Raw genomic sequence first — 13,471 nt, 5'->3', positions numbered from 1 at the left:
CACATGATTAGCAACAACTTGCTGCCTGGCAATATTATCACAGAGTTCCCGAGAATTTTCTACTGGTTTTTAGATCTTACTACTTTAGCCATAATGACATTGGTTGATCAACATATTCCCCTGATATATCAATATATCCCATTTAACGCTTTTTAAACATTTTAACTGAGTGAAGATAAAAAAAAAGTCAAAAATAAGAATCAGCATGTAAGAATCGGCATGTAAAAATCGGCATGTAAGAATCTGTAAAAATTGCTTAATTTTTTTAATGATTGACACTCACGACCTAAACATCCTCAATAACAAATATTATCATCAATACTTACAAAAACAAGTTCCTAAAAAGAAAATTTACGGCTGAAAAAAACGACATTTTCAAGTTCTTAAATCCTAAGTTTTGCTACGTTTATTAGATTTTTTCTTTTGAAATTAAAGTTAAGATTATTTTTTCGTGCTTCCATTTTTCAAAAAGTTTTAATAACTCTACAAACTGCTATTGAAGTCGAATTGTTTTTTATCCAGCTTCCACTACATTAATACAACGCATTTTTCAACATTTTATCCAACACTTAAGCCAATTTTGCTATTCTGTCTAAGTATCCGAGGAAAAAGCGAACATATATTTTCTATTCTTAAAACGTAATATCAGTTAGTTATATAAAAAGGAGAGAGCTTGCTCACCCCCTTTATTGACCATGTGTCAACCATAAAAAATCCATCCACAGGACTATTTTTTGAGCGGTTGGAAATTCGACAGTCAAGTTTTTACACGTATATAAAGGAAAAATTGCAAAATAATCGAATATGTGACCAATTATAACCACATGCATACAATTTCACCATTTATTGTGATTACAACAGAATCATGAAACTTTAATACTTCAGCCATGTAAGCTATCATAAGCAAGTGAATTCAATTTAACCATTTATTAACACTTAGATTGTTGTGATGCAGAGCTCTGTAATTGAAACAGGATTATCAAACTTGTTTTGTGGGTACATCTTTTAGCATCGGGAATGAAGAAATTATGAACAAGCGGACAACTCTTAAGCGTTTTAATTACAATATGATAAACCATATTTAACAAAAATGATTTATAAATTATTATCATGGAATACCGAGCAAATTATTATCATCTATCCATGAATAATAAATGAAACTGGATAACTAACCCTTTTCACAAATGACGTTTTTTTGGTTTTTCTCAAGATCATTTCAATTCTAAACACGTCTTGTTTTGTCTTTTGGATTTCTTCATAATAAAATGTTCCAGCAATATCTTCACCATTGCAATCTTTAATCATATATAAGGCTTGAGTAGTTTTATGGACACAGTTTTGTAAAAACTTGTCCAGTCCATCTTCTTCAAAAAACTTCAAAAACGGACATCTTCTTGGTTGTTTATACTCTAACAGCAACTGAAAGCTTTGATTGTAATCAAAATAATCAAGTCAACCAAAAATGAATTTGACCAAAACCAAAATTATGTTCTTGGTTCTCCTTTTTAAAATTCATTTCGATATAAGTTTTTCCACACAATACTTTCAGTCTTCTTTAAGCTAGCTTCAACAGAAGAAAATTTAATAGAAGAATGACTTGCATTGTTATGTTTTCATATTTTCTCTAAACTTGTTTATATAATCCTTTAGCCATTTGAGCAATCGTGCTTTCAACTGGAGCCTTCGGATTAACGGTGAAGAGCTCTTTAATTATTTTTTTTCTCGTTTTGTATAATCAGTTACAGGCAAACCCGTTCCAAATTTTATATTTATTTCTAGTAATCTTTTCAACAATGGACAAATCCAACTTTTCTCTGAATGAAGGCTTATTAATTCTATAAATTTCTTTCAACATTTAGCATACAACATGATGATATGGAGGGTTGTCAACTCTATTGATCCCAGCAAGCACACAACGTTGAAACAACGTTGAAATAACGTTGATCAACGTCGATAAACGTTATTTCAACGTTGTTTCAACGTTGTGTGCTTGCTGGGATTTGCTTGCTCCATTTCTTTGGTCTAAGATTCTCGTTCAATCTTTCATCTAACCTTAAATCAGGTCTGTAAAATTATGACCGGGTAGCTACATTACAAACCGCAGCTTGTTAAGGACGGAACTTAATTTCAATTCTTTATCAATAGAACTTGTGTTACACTACATACATTTACCTCTATTACTTATTATGTTACAACCATTTTGCGAAAGAGTAAACTCTTCACCATCATTTTGAGTAACTTTTTTACATTTCATTCAATGCATTTATTTACAATATATTTATATCTGAAATAATTTCCTGTGTCCATATACTGTTTACCTATACCATCATCCATAACTCTTCTTTTATTGTCATTGAAACTCAGAACCAACTTATTTACTTATTCAACATATTCTTCTTGTCTATTACTATGAATCACACTAATAAATCTAATTACATTTTTCTTCTTCAGTAAGCAACTTTCATATTCATCAAATGTAATGCTATTTTTAATAAATGGCATTTTTATAGATTCATATTTCATGCTTTTGAAGTAAATATACTTTAGACTTTAAAAAAACTAATCGTTTTAATAATCTCAAACTTCAATTCAAGTTCAAATATACTTTTGACCCTTTTATGGCATCTAGTTTAAATTTCACTTAGATGATTTGTTTTAAACTCGCTTATAGCAAACCTAGCTTAACATATGGAGCAATGTAACTGTAAAAGTCTATAGTTTCTACTTAAAATATAAATTTATATTGCAATAAATTTATCATTAGCTAATCTTATATCAACTCTGGGTCTTAAATTTCCCAAAGCTTTTCCAAAAACAGTTTTGTTCATTAGTTCATAAAAGTCATTATTAAACATGTTTTTAACAATTACTTTCATTTCAATGTTTAATTTGATATATTGCTTTAACCATGATCTTTCGTTAAACTATAATCCTCAATGAGTATGCGTATTTACCATAATTTACATGTAAATTCAAGGTTTTGTGAAAAATAGCATTAATATTGATTATAAAAATTGGGTATCAACTTATGAAGATAATCTATTCGCATTCTTTCAGTAGATATATATGTAAATCATGCAAATGTCTTGGTTGTTCCAAATCCACCTCTATGATAAAAGCATATCTTTCCCATGAATCTAGTTCGTATTCTGTTACTTACTCTTAATCATCTGTAGGTATTCTCACGGCTTAGCTTAATTATATTCATCTCCCATATACTTATCATTTTCATTCGCATATCTTTCAGGAGCTATGGATATTTCACCACTAATTCCTTTCTCACACAAGAGAACCTATTAGTGCATGCTTTTGATATTGTTTCGTGCTACAATATTTCCGGATTAGACAGGAAAATTATCAATTTTTATGACGGGTTCGAAATATAGATTGAAAAGCAATCCAGTCATCATTTTATACAATTTTTAAAGTATAACATGCTATTTATTTATGGCATTTCAATTTTAACAGCTTCTTTAGTGTTACGATACTCCTTGCGTTTGTAAAGTGAATTCAGATAAGTAAGGCAGAAGTACTTTTTACAATTCTTTTTTTGTTATTTGCAATAATAATAACTTGCTCATATCAGAAAATACATAATACTCATCTTTTTTCGTAACATCAGAATCATTTACTTAAGAGATGAGTAATAACTTGGCACACAAGTCACTATACTGGATTTTGTTTGCTCTAATAACTCCTTTCGATCCATCCTCATAACTATATACGTTGATTAACTTGTTTGCATTTTGTTTTTCAAATTTTCCTAGGGTGTTTATACCAACAGGATAATCTGTACCAGTGATATTTATTTTATTCACTAGGCTTTTAAGAAAGTTATGAATGCATTCACTATTATGATCTTTAGGATATATAGCTCTTGATACAGACCACAGGATACATTTTTAATCCTTGTTCTTAATGTGAGTTACAGCCTTTTTATAAGCAAATTATATCGGAAGTGGTCTCTATGAACAACTTCTTAGTGGAACATATTTAACAGTGTAAGTTTGTAGAGATATTTTTTTAGCCTCACATTCAACCACTACCATTCCTCAAAGTTGCTAAAAATTATTGATTTTACAATCAACTTTGGTATTATAAAACTTATTTGAATCAGTAGCAATTAAGTTTAGTTCTTCTTTACAAAGAAACTCCACATCTACAACATTAACATCAATTTTACCATGCTTTAATGATTCTTCTTGCATTATACATTTTAGAACCATCTCTATCGTTGTTTTCTTCTTTTTAGAAAGACAATTATTTACTGTTAATCTAAGAGATTTGAAAAAAGATTAAAAGATAGCTTTTTATTTCACTATTATTTTGCGGTCTTACATCAAAGTCGATGGTTAAAACACTTACCAATTTTTTCATATTTTCCTTTTTGATTTGTAATACGCTTGAACTATTCTTTCGTCCATTTTGCTTTTTACACATTTTTTTAATCTGTCTTTTGAGCGATTGTAAATCATGGTTAACATCATTTTTAACGTAACTATTTCACCGTTGATGATTTACACGCACCACAAGGAGCTAGTGGATTATTCAATAAATTAATCACCTAAAACTTTTTAAGTTTGGAATAACCAATTAGATCTAAGCTCTTTATTTTACTTCGCAGCTCTTTTAACTTTAGCTTTTTTTAAATGTGTAGACATTATCTTTATAAGAAACAGAAATTTTCATGTCATTTTCATTTTCATGCAATAAACTAAATGAAAGTTTTAGCACCAGTGCGGTCTCGCACGCTTAACTGGTTCAGCAACAGAGTGCTCTGGGTCGTGGTACTTTTATAATAAGTGCTTCGCTCTACGGATTTTTTGGATTTAGTATTGATTAAATCTCAATTGTTCCATACACGACCGTCCCAGAAAAAATTTATTCTAGTTCTTTTACCAATAAAATTAGATGCTCTACACATGCTAGGAAAAGTTAGTTCTCCAGTTTCTACAGATTTTAGTATACAAAACTTTTTTTTTTTTTCTTGACAAGCAAAGTTAAGTTTTTAGATCTTAAGTTTTAACATACTTTTGCAAAGTATCATCTACTTTTTGGATCACTTTAATCGGTCTAGTATATTTTTCCAATAGAGATTCTGACGTAGGAGTATGTATCTTGGCTGCAGCATAATCAACTTGTCTACTACCAGCATCAACTATAGCAGTCTTAACAACATTTAAAGCCTTTTTACCAGTTTGTTAAGCAGCATTTTCACCAGCATCAACAGCTGTACTTAAAAGTTGTTAAGCTCCCTTGTAAACAGTAAAATCCAGCACCTGCACAGCCATACTTTCTTTTAAATCCATGCTTTTTGCTGATAAACATTAGTGTAACAGCAACTATTTTTATGATAAGAACTTGTTTCAAATACTTGTTGCCTTTTCAACTGATGAAATATTAACAAGCTTCATTCCTTAATTCTGAATTGACAACCTTTTTACATGCGAGTACCAAGTAAATTATATCTAATAATCCATTAGGATTACTAGGTAAGAATATTGTATCAACACCGTTACCAGTTTTGGACTCTATCCAAATTGGTTTAAATGTATTATTTAATTGATTGCTCCTATTCCCTCTTTGAGTTGTACCATCTTTCTCTTTGTTTCTTTTTAGTTCATTTTTACTTTCCGTAATCTCTAAATAATTTTTATAATCTCAGCCGTATTCTTTCTACATCAAAAAGAGGTTGATTACGAATTTTTTATTTAAACACAAATATTATATTTGCAATGTATTTACATGTCGCAGAACCAGATGCATTAACACCAGATAGTGGTATCATTATAAAGCAAATATTCTGAATTACTTCCTGCATAAACTCTTTTAGCGATTATTCGATTGCAGAATTCTTGTATAATAGCTATTATTTTATGGGTTTATCTCATGGATTTTCAGAGTATATGAGGACATTATTTAAGATTTAAAACGCAATGGCGCTGAGTGCTAAACATGAAAATAGTAATGATATGTTATTCTATGCAAATTATATATTACAAATATAGTTCAAATTATTACTTTTAGTAAATAAATTAGGAGCGAACTTAGAGCTATTCCATCTTATTTGACCATTACACTATGGTTTCTGAAACGCGTTTTTTTGGCATAAGTTTATAACTTTAATTTAAAGACAAAATAGCTAATAATTTTTATTTCTAAAGATTGGCAATATGTTTTAAATATTTCATAACTAAATTTTATATGATTTAAATATATATATAATAATATAGATATATTTTAATTATATCTATTGTAAAAAATATCATTAGATGAATTTATATTCAAAAAGCCAGTTGAATTTTAACTAAATTTTATTATCCAATGTAGTTAAATTTAAATAGTTTACGGAAATTAAGTCCTCGTCGGAAATTGCATCGTCATAGTTATCATCGCTTTCACTACCCTCTTCGCTTTCACTATGTTGATGTTGCAAGGTATTAGATGACATTTCTTTTAGTAAACTTGTCACCTCAGAAGGAAGAGGTAACTTAATATGATTCTGAATTCTAAGGCTCTATGAAAGACATCTTCTAGATTTTTTTCTCAAAATTCAATCGTGTAAAAATATTTTGGAGAAATACGGTAATTTTTTTAAAAGTCAAATCAAAGTTTTGAAAAATGTCAAGGAAGAAAAAATACTATAAGCGCGCTTATTTCTTTTATATAATCAATAAAAAAATGCAGTATTTTAATTTAATTGAATAATTTTAAAAGGTATATACCTGTATAAAAATAATTTTCTTTACAGCAATCAAAAATGTTAATTTTTTCAAAAGTTATGTATTATTAAATTCACAGCTCACTTTACGCTAACTCACTGCAAACTAGAGTGAGATTAAATATATCCTCAACTTGAATGCATATTAAAAATAAGCTAGGCAATTAATTTAAAAATTGACGACAAAAAATCGGGTTTCAGAAACCATAGTGCATTAGCAGTTGCAACACATTTTACACACGTCCATTTTAATTTGTACTGTTCACCATTCCGACGTTTTGTCTACACTGGATTAATGACATTCGTTAAAAAATGCACTAATAATATGTAATTTAGTTTCTCTGTAGCAATTACTGAGCTCTGCATCGTGACTCAGTGGCTATAAATAGTTAAACTGCATCAACTTGTTTATTGTTGCTAACATGGTTGAAATATAAAAAGTTGATAATGTTGCAATAACAATAAGTGGTTAAATATATCCATGTTATTATGATTGGTCATGCTCGATTATTTTACCAATATCCTTTTACATGCGTGCTAAATTCCACTGCCGAATTTTCAACCACTTAAAAAGGTATTTTTGTGGATGGCTCTTTTTTTGGTTGACACATGATCAAAACAGAGAGTGAGCAAGTTCTTCTTTTTATACTACCCCAGTCGATGGAAACTTCCTCAGCGTCATACTTAATTATATTTTAGATTAGTTCACTTTATTTTTATTTGATTTATTATTTTAAGTTTCATTATTTTTAGATGTTGTTCTGGTTTGGAGCAAAAAAGGTTTGATATGTTTTACGACTTGGATTGTTTTGCAGTTAATAGTTAGTTGTTAATATCTAAACATTGTTACACTATTATAATATTCATTCGAACATTTATATTAAATTACATTCTATTATCTTTTATTATCTTTTATCTCCTTTCATCAAATTTTAGCATTACAAAAAAGATGATATGTTCTTTATAAGTATCTTTGAATCTACTTTGAAGTAGCATTAAAAAAAAATTTTCGCTAAAGCATTTTAAAAAACCTTGGAAAATATATCCTGACTTTCATCAAATACCAATGATTGAGATGATAATTTAAAAATAATTGTATGAAATTTTTTCTTTTTATGTATACAAATAACTCCAGGTTTACCATTGATGGATCAAGTTATCGTTTTCATGATCACTTAAAGAGTAAAAACTGTAAAATTTAAGAAAAAATTATGATTAAATAACAACAAATATATTTATGTATTTGAAATAATTAAAGGTTAAACAAGTTTTATCACAAACGAAATTTCATGGAGAAATTAACTTCGTTAAAAATCAAGTTTAAAGTTAGTTCTTAGAAAAAATTTGAATGGATCGCAACATTGATTTTTGTTTACACATTTCTAAGAAGTCTTTGAAACAGATGAGTTTTTAAAGATGCGTTATTTTCAGCATGCAAACCATCAGCATGATGTAAATTTAGTTATCTAAGTTTATTCTTAAATGAACTCGAACAGCTACATTTAATCTTAATTTTTTAAAATTATAGATATGAAAAAAATCATTTACGCTTTGTGATTTTTATTATTGCTATTGAAAAGATAACGAGCATAATTAAATATCCTCATCAATGCTTTTATTTTACTTTCTTTTACCAAATTAAAGACGTTTATGCAATGCATCATTTTTCTTGGTTGTGCAATTCCTATAATATCAACATCTGCATTAGTTACGAACTGGTAAGTTATTTGCTTAATTAAAGTTTTAAGTGTGAGTTTTTATTTTTAACAGAGTTGCTTGACTATGAAAAGAATAAAAATAGAAGTTTGAAACACTGCAGTACAAATATTGCAGTGTTTTATTTTAAGCTGTTATTATATATACAAAGTTTAACTTTTTTTTTGTACTTGTTTCTGTCATAATTAACTTTATTAATGTTTGGTGTTATGCATAAATGTGCTTTACCCTAAAGAATTGTTTCCAGATGATTCGCGATGAAGATCTGCTCTTAATAAGTATTATTTTTACCAGCAATATTGAACTTCGAAATTAATTATGGTGAAGAAGAAGTCAAACGAATGTTATGAAATAATACAAGCAAAATACATTTTTGATATGTATTATAAAAAAGCATTAACTATTAAAGGATATATATACAATAATGTGGTAAAGACTTTAAGATAATCTACATTTTCATTTTTCTTACTTTTTATTTTTTTATGTTCAAAATCATTTATTAAAGCAATTGTGTAATTATCATCATCAAAATCTAGCTTATTTACCGATAATAAAAAACATTTCAAAACCATTTTTTTCACTCTTATTTAATAATGTACTGTGTTCTTATTTGTTTAGATTTCCTACGTTGCATTTCAGTGGAGACACTTTTCTTAATCTAGGTCACATAGCAATTGTACTCATATTGAATAACTTTTTTACTGAAGTGAAACCTTTGATTTGATACATCAACATGAGTTTATTTTTATTTTACAATCCTCCATTACACGAACCTATTCTTTATCAGTATAACTGCGTTTTGTTTCTTTTAATACTGATTTTACTCTAAATTTAGAGCCCTTTAAAAGTGAACTAAGTCTTAATAATTGAAACTAAAAGTATTCAGCAGAAGAAGAACGAGCTTAATACAGGAGGCTTTTCCACTACACAAATTGGAGCAAATCATAAGTTGATTTACTAAAGTTTTCATAAGCTCTGAATAAATTTTTATGCTCGATCTAACTTCCTGTTTTCCCCTGATTACTTCATAATCTGTCTGTATTTTAAAATAATCTTGGTTAAACTGCCAGTATAAGTGCCATGTTTGTAAAAGTTTTGTTCTCGCATGTAATTTATTACGCCACTTTAAGTAAAGGATAAGTTTTTGTAAATCAAAGATCAATATTTTAAGATTCTCATTGACTTCAGCTTTTGCCAGTCTTTTTTTCATTATAATTTTAGAGCGCTTCTTTAGGTGTGCAGTATGATTTTCTTACACATTTTCAAGTTTTTCTCAAGCGGTAATGAACTCAAACACTGCACGCTATACAAGCTTCCTTTTTAGAAGCTATACTTTTTTTGATCACTTCGTCAAAATGTGTATTTAAGGCTCTTGTTTGCTTTGTTTACCTACATGGAGGTACACAAATTGAAAAATGAATTTTAAGTAACAACTGCAGTTGTTACATAAAGTTTATTTTTTGATCTAACACTTTTCGCTGCTTACGGATTTATTTAGTTTTGTTTAAAGCGATGATCAGTTGGCTCAGATTTATATCCATTTTCATTATCAGAGAAGTTCTAATATAGACAATATCGTGGGAATTACACGTGTAACTGTTCTTACAAGTCCGACATGCAACTTCCCTCAAAAATGTCTGCATTCCATTCTGAAATATAAGTTTTTCAATAACCGTTTAATCGTCAAGATTTTTTGTGCTTTGAGAACTTCTTTCAGTGAGCGGCAAAGCTAGAATTGAAGATAGTAAAGTAATTCACGTAAAAGCAAATCAGTTCAGCTGATCTTTAGTTTAGAATTAAGTAAAAGTTTATAATCAAGAGAAGAATTTCGAACAAATATTTTATAAATCATGTGTTTTTTTACAAAAATACATTCAAAAGAGACTATTATACCCAACTAAAGAGAACCGTTGGTTCAATATTCAAGAAAAATGCCTGTTGCAGCCACTCCAAATGTTGGAGAATAATAAATAAACATTTTTGTTTGTTGTAAACTATTAGTTTACCCAACAAAGCACATTTAACATAGTAGAAAGTAGATGCTTAGCGCATTAAAAAAAAGCATACTCACAATACTTTCGTATAACACCATCCAAATATCTGTAGCATTAATATTACTGTTTTAACTTTGATAAGATATTTTTAGATACCCTAGTACTTTTATTATTAAACTGTTACTTTTAAATTGTTTAGCGTTTTACGATCGACTCTTCTTGTGGTTGTTCAAGTTTCTCTTTTCACTGTTAGTAACACATGCTTCGTAGCTATTAATATACTTATGGGAAACAGTGTTGAACCTGAACTTATTGGAACTATCAATGGGCTGGAAATGTCTGTATCTTCTATTGGAAGGTAGAGGATAATTATATGACTTTTGATAACAAAATAAACCAAATAAAAAATCAAAAACTCAGTGTTTGAAATGTTTAAATGGCTTTTAAGTTTTGCAAAAATCAATTAATGTATATACACTGGATAGAGACATTTTGAAAATTTAATAGATGCTACAAAAAAATAAAATAAAATAAAAGTCCGAGCTTAAGAATGAATGGTAAGATAATATTATGCACAGATCATTTCTAGATGATCATTTGTAATACTATTCGCTCAACAATACTCCCTAAAACTGAATATCACTTTGATGTGTAACCATCCTGAAAGCAGAGTTTCGTAAATGTTTTTTTCATTCAGTTTTGAAATCACTTCCGGTAACCTTCTACTATCTAAAATACAAACTGCTTCTGCTCTTCTTGTATAATCAAGGTTTAGGTGAAACTTGAAGGAAGGGCAATGCCTTTTTCTACAATATCATTGACAAGTTTATGTACACTTACGATATTTTCCCATAATGATATACTTGAAGATTATGCTTTGATTCATGATTATGCTTTGATATATAAGGTGTCCAATTTTTAAACCTACTGGAAAAAATTTGAAGCTGTTCTAATAAACTATAGGAGGTTTCTCTAATGTACAGTGTCCGACAAAAAAAAGCTTAGATAGAAATGCAAGAGAACTCAACTAAATTTCTACAACTGATATAGAAAAAAATAAACAAAAAATTTTGATTTGGGGCATTGATTCTTAGAAAAATTTGAGAATTTTTATTGAAATAACGAAATAGACCAAACTAATACTTTGTGGTGAAGCCACGGCTTTTGATCACTGCCTTGCAACGACAAGGCATACTCTCAAAAAGTGATTATAAGAGTTCCTTAGAAATGTTTTTCCATTTATTTTGAAGAATTTGAAACAACTCTTCTTCATTTTTCGGAGCTCTTGATTCCATGATTCAATATACTCCAGAGATTCTCGATAGGGTTCAGATCAGGACTTTGAGCTGGCCAAGAAAGAACCACTAATTTTTTGTTCTTCAAATAATTTTCACATTGTTTGCCGCATGTTTCGGGTCATTATCTTGCTGAAAGACCCAACTTTTATCTTTAAAGAGCTCATTTGCACTAGGTATCAGTTGATGAATTAAGACTTGTTTGTACATTTTACTGTCCATAATACCAGGAATTTTATACAAACGACCAACACCCGATGAAGTAAAACATCCCCATGCATTCACTTTTTTATCGTGCTTTAGTGTTGGCTGTGTTACTAATGGATCGTAGCGTTCATTATGTAACCGCCAGACACGCGACCGTCCACTGAAGCGCAAACAAAATGGTGACTCATCACTCCATAAAACATTTTTCCATTGTTCGATTGTCCAATTCTGATATTGCTCTGCCCATTGAAGTCTTTTTTTCCGGTTACCATCAGAAATAAATGGTTTTTTAACGCTCCAGTAAGATTTAAATTTCCCAATAGAAAGGATCCTTCGAAGAATCGTCCGTTCGTCAACATCCAGTTTAAAATTTCTCTTTATTTCAGCTGCTGTTATCTTTCTATTCTTTCGAACCTCTCTTATAATTTTTTTGTCCTCTCTGGCAGTTGTTTTACGCCTTCTTCCACTCCCTTCTTGGCGTTTAAAACTTCCCGTCAATTAATACTTGAACAAAAATCTTCGAATTGTAGTGCACCATCGATTCAAATTTTTTCCAATTTCTTGGTCAGTGTATCCACTTTCATGCCATGCCACAATTTGGCCCTTTTCAAACTCAGTGAGTTGTTTTCTTATCATTTTTTGAGTTGTCTGGCGCATTGTTCGACTTGGGTGCTTTGATAGAAAAAGCGACAATAAGCAAGAAAAATAATTTAGGATTACGTTTTCGCGCACAATAAATTTTTTTTTCGCCAAAAATTTGTCCGGATTTCGACATGTCAAGCTCTAATTGACACATAATAAAATGACGTAAGCATGTGGTTGCAGTTTGCCTAAAGATATTTCTAGAATATTAAAGATACACTATTGAAATGAATTATTTCTTCCTGAAGTAGTATTAAAAAATATATATATTGTAAAGAATATTTGATTGTCATTCTTTTTTGTTGTAATTTTTTGAGAGTTTACCTAAGCTTTTTTTTTGTCGGACACTGTACATAAACTACTGTTCATTTTTATTCTAATAACACTGAGATTTTTTACCGAAGAAAACATTAACTTTATATCTTTTTTCTTTTTATTTTTTTCGAAATCTTGTTAATTCATGGTGATTTAAAACTTTAACTTAACTGAGGCTCTTCAGATAAACTGACCAATCTCAAGACTTTCAAGGTTAATTTTTAAAGTCTAAAATAATGACTTTTAGAAACAAATATTCAATTACTCTTTTTAAAATTTACTCTGGTTGAGTTATATCGTTTGTCTTTTATTTGAAAAGGTTTAGATATGGTTTAGTCAGAGTAAAGTTCTATAAGATTTTTTTATTTTTTTTATTCTCATTTAAGTTAATTTTTAAATAAAAAAAGATTCACTAAAAAAGGCAAGTTATCAGAAGAAATACAATCGGTAATATTTTAATTGAGGCATAAAAGTATGTTATTGGGAAAATGCTAAAAGATTTCAATTTTCTACTTCAACGGAATAGAATAATTATAAAAAAAAAACAACCTATTACAGATCATTCTGAAACTTTCAGACGT

At 29.2% G+C, this 13,471-nt stretch overlaps 1 pseudogene; it reads left to right on the top strand.

Moving 5' to 3' along the window:
• The window catches only part of LOC149890120 (uncharacterized), a 70,980-nt pseudogene extending 60,187 nt beyond the window's left edge, over positions 1-10,793 (top strand).
• Positions 10,794-13,471: the final 2,678 nt, after the last annotated feature.

The sequence above is a fragment of the Hydra viridissima genome, unplaced genomic scaffold (assembly GCF_058129835.1).
Source record: "Hydra viridissima isolate aposymbiotic clone 2 unplaced genomic scaffold, HvirCarnegie_v1 scaffold_4, whole genome shotgun sequence".
Taxonomy (NCBI): Eukaryota; Metazoa; Cnidaria; class Hydrozoa; order Anthoathecata; family Hydridae; genus Hydra; species Hydra viridissima.
This window is presented reverse-complemented; position numbering and strand designations above follow the sequence as displayed.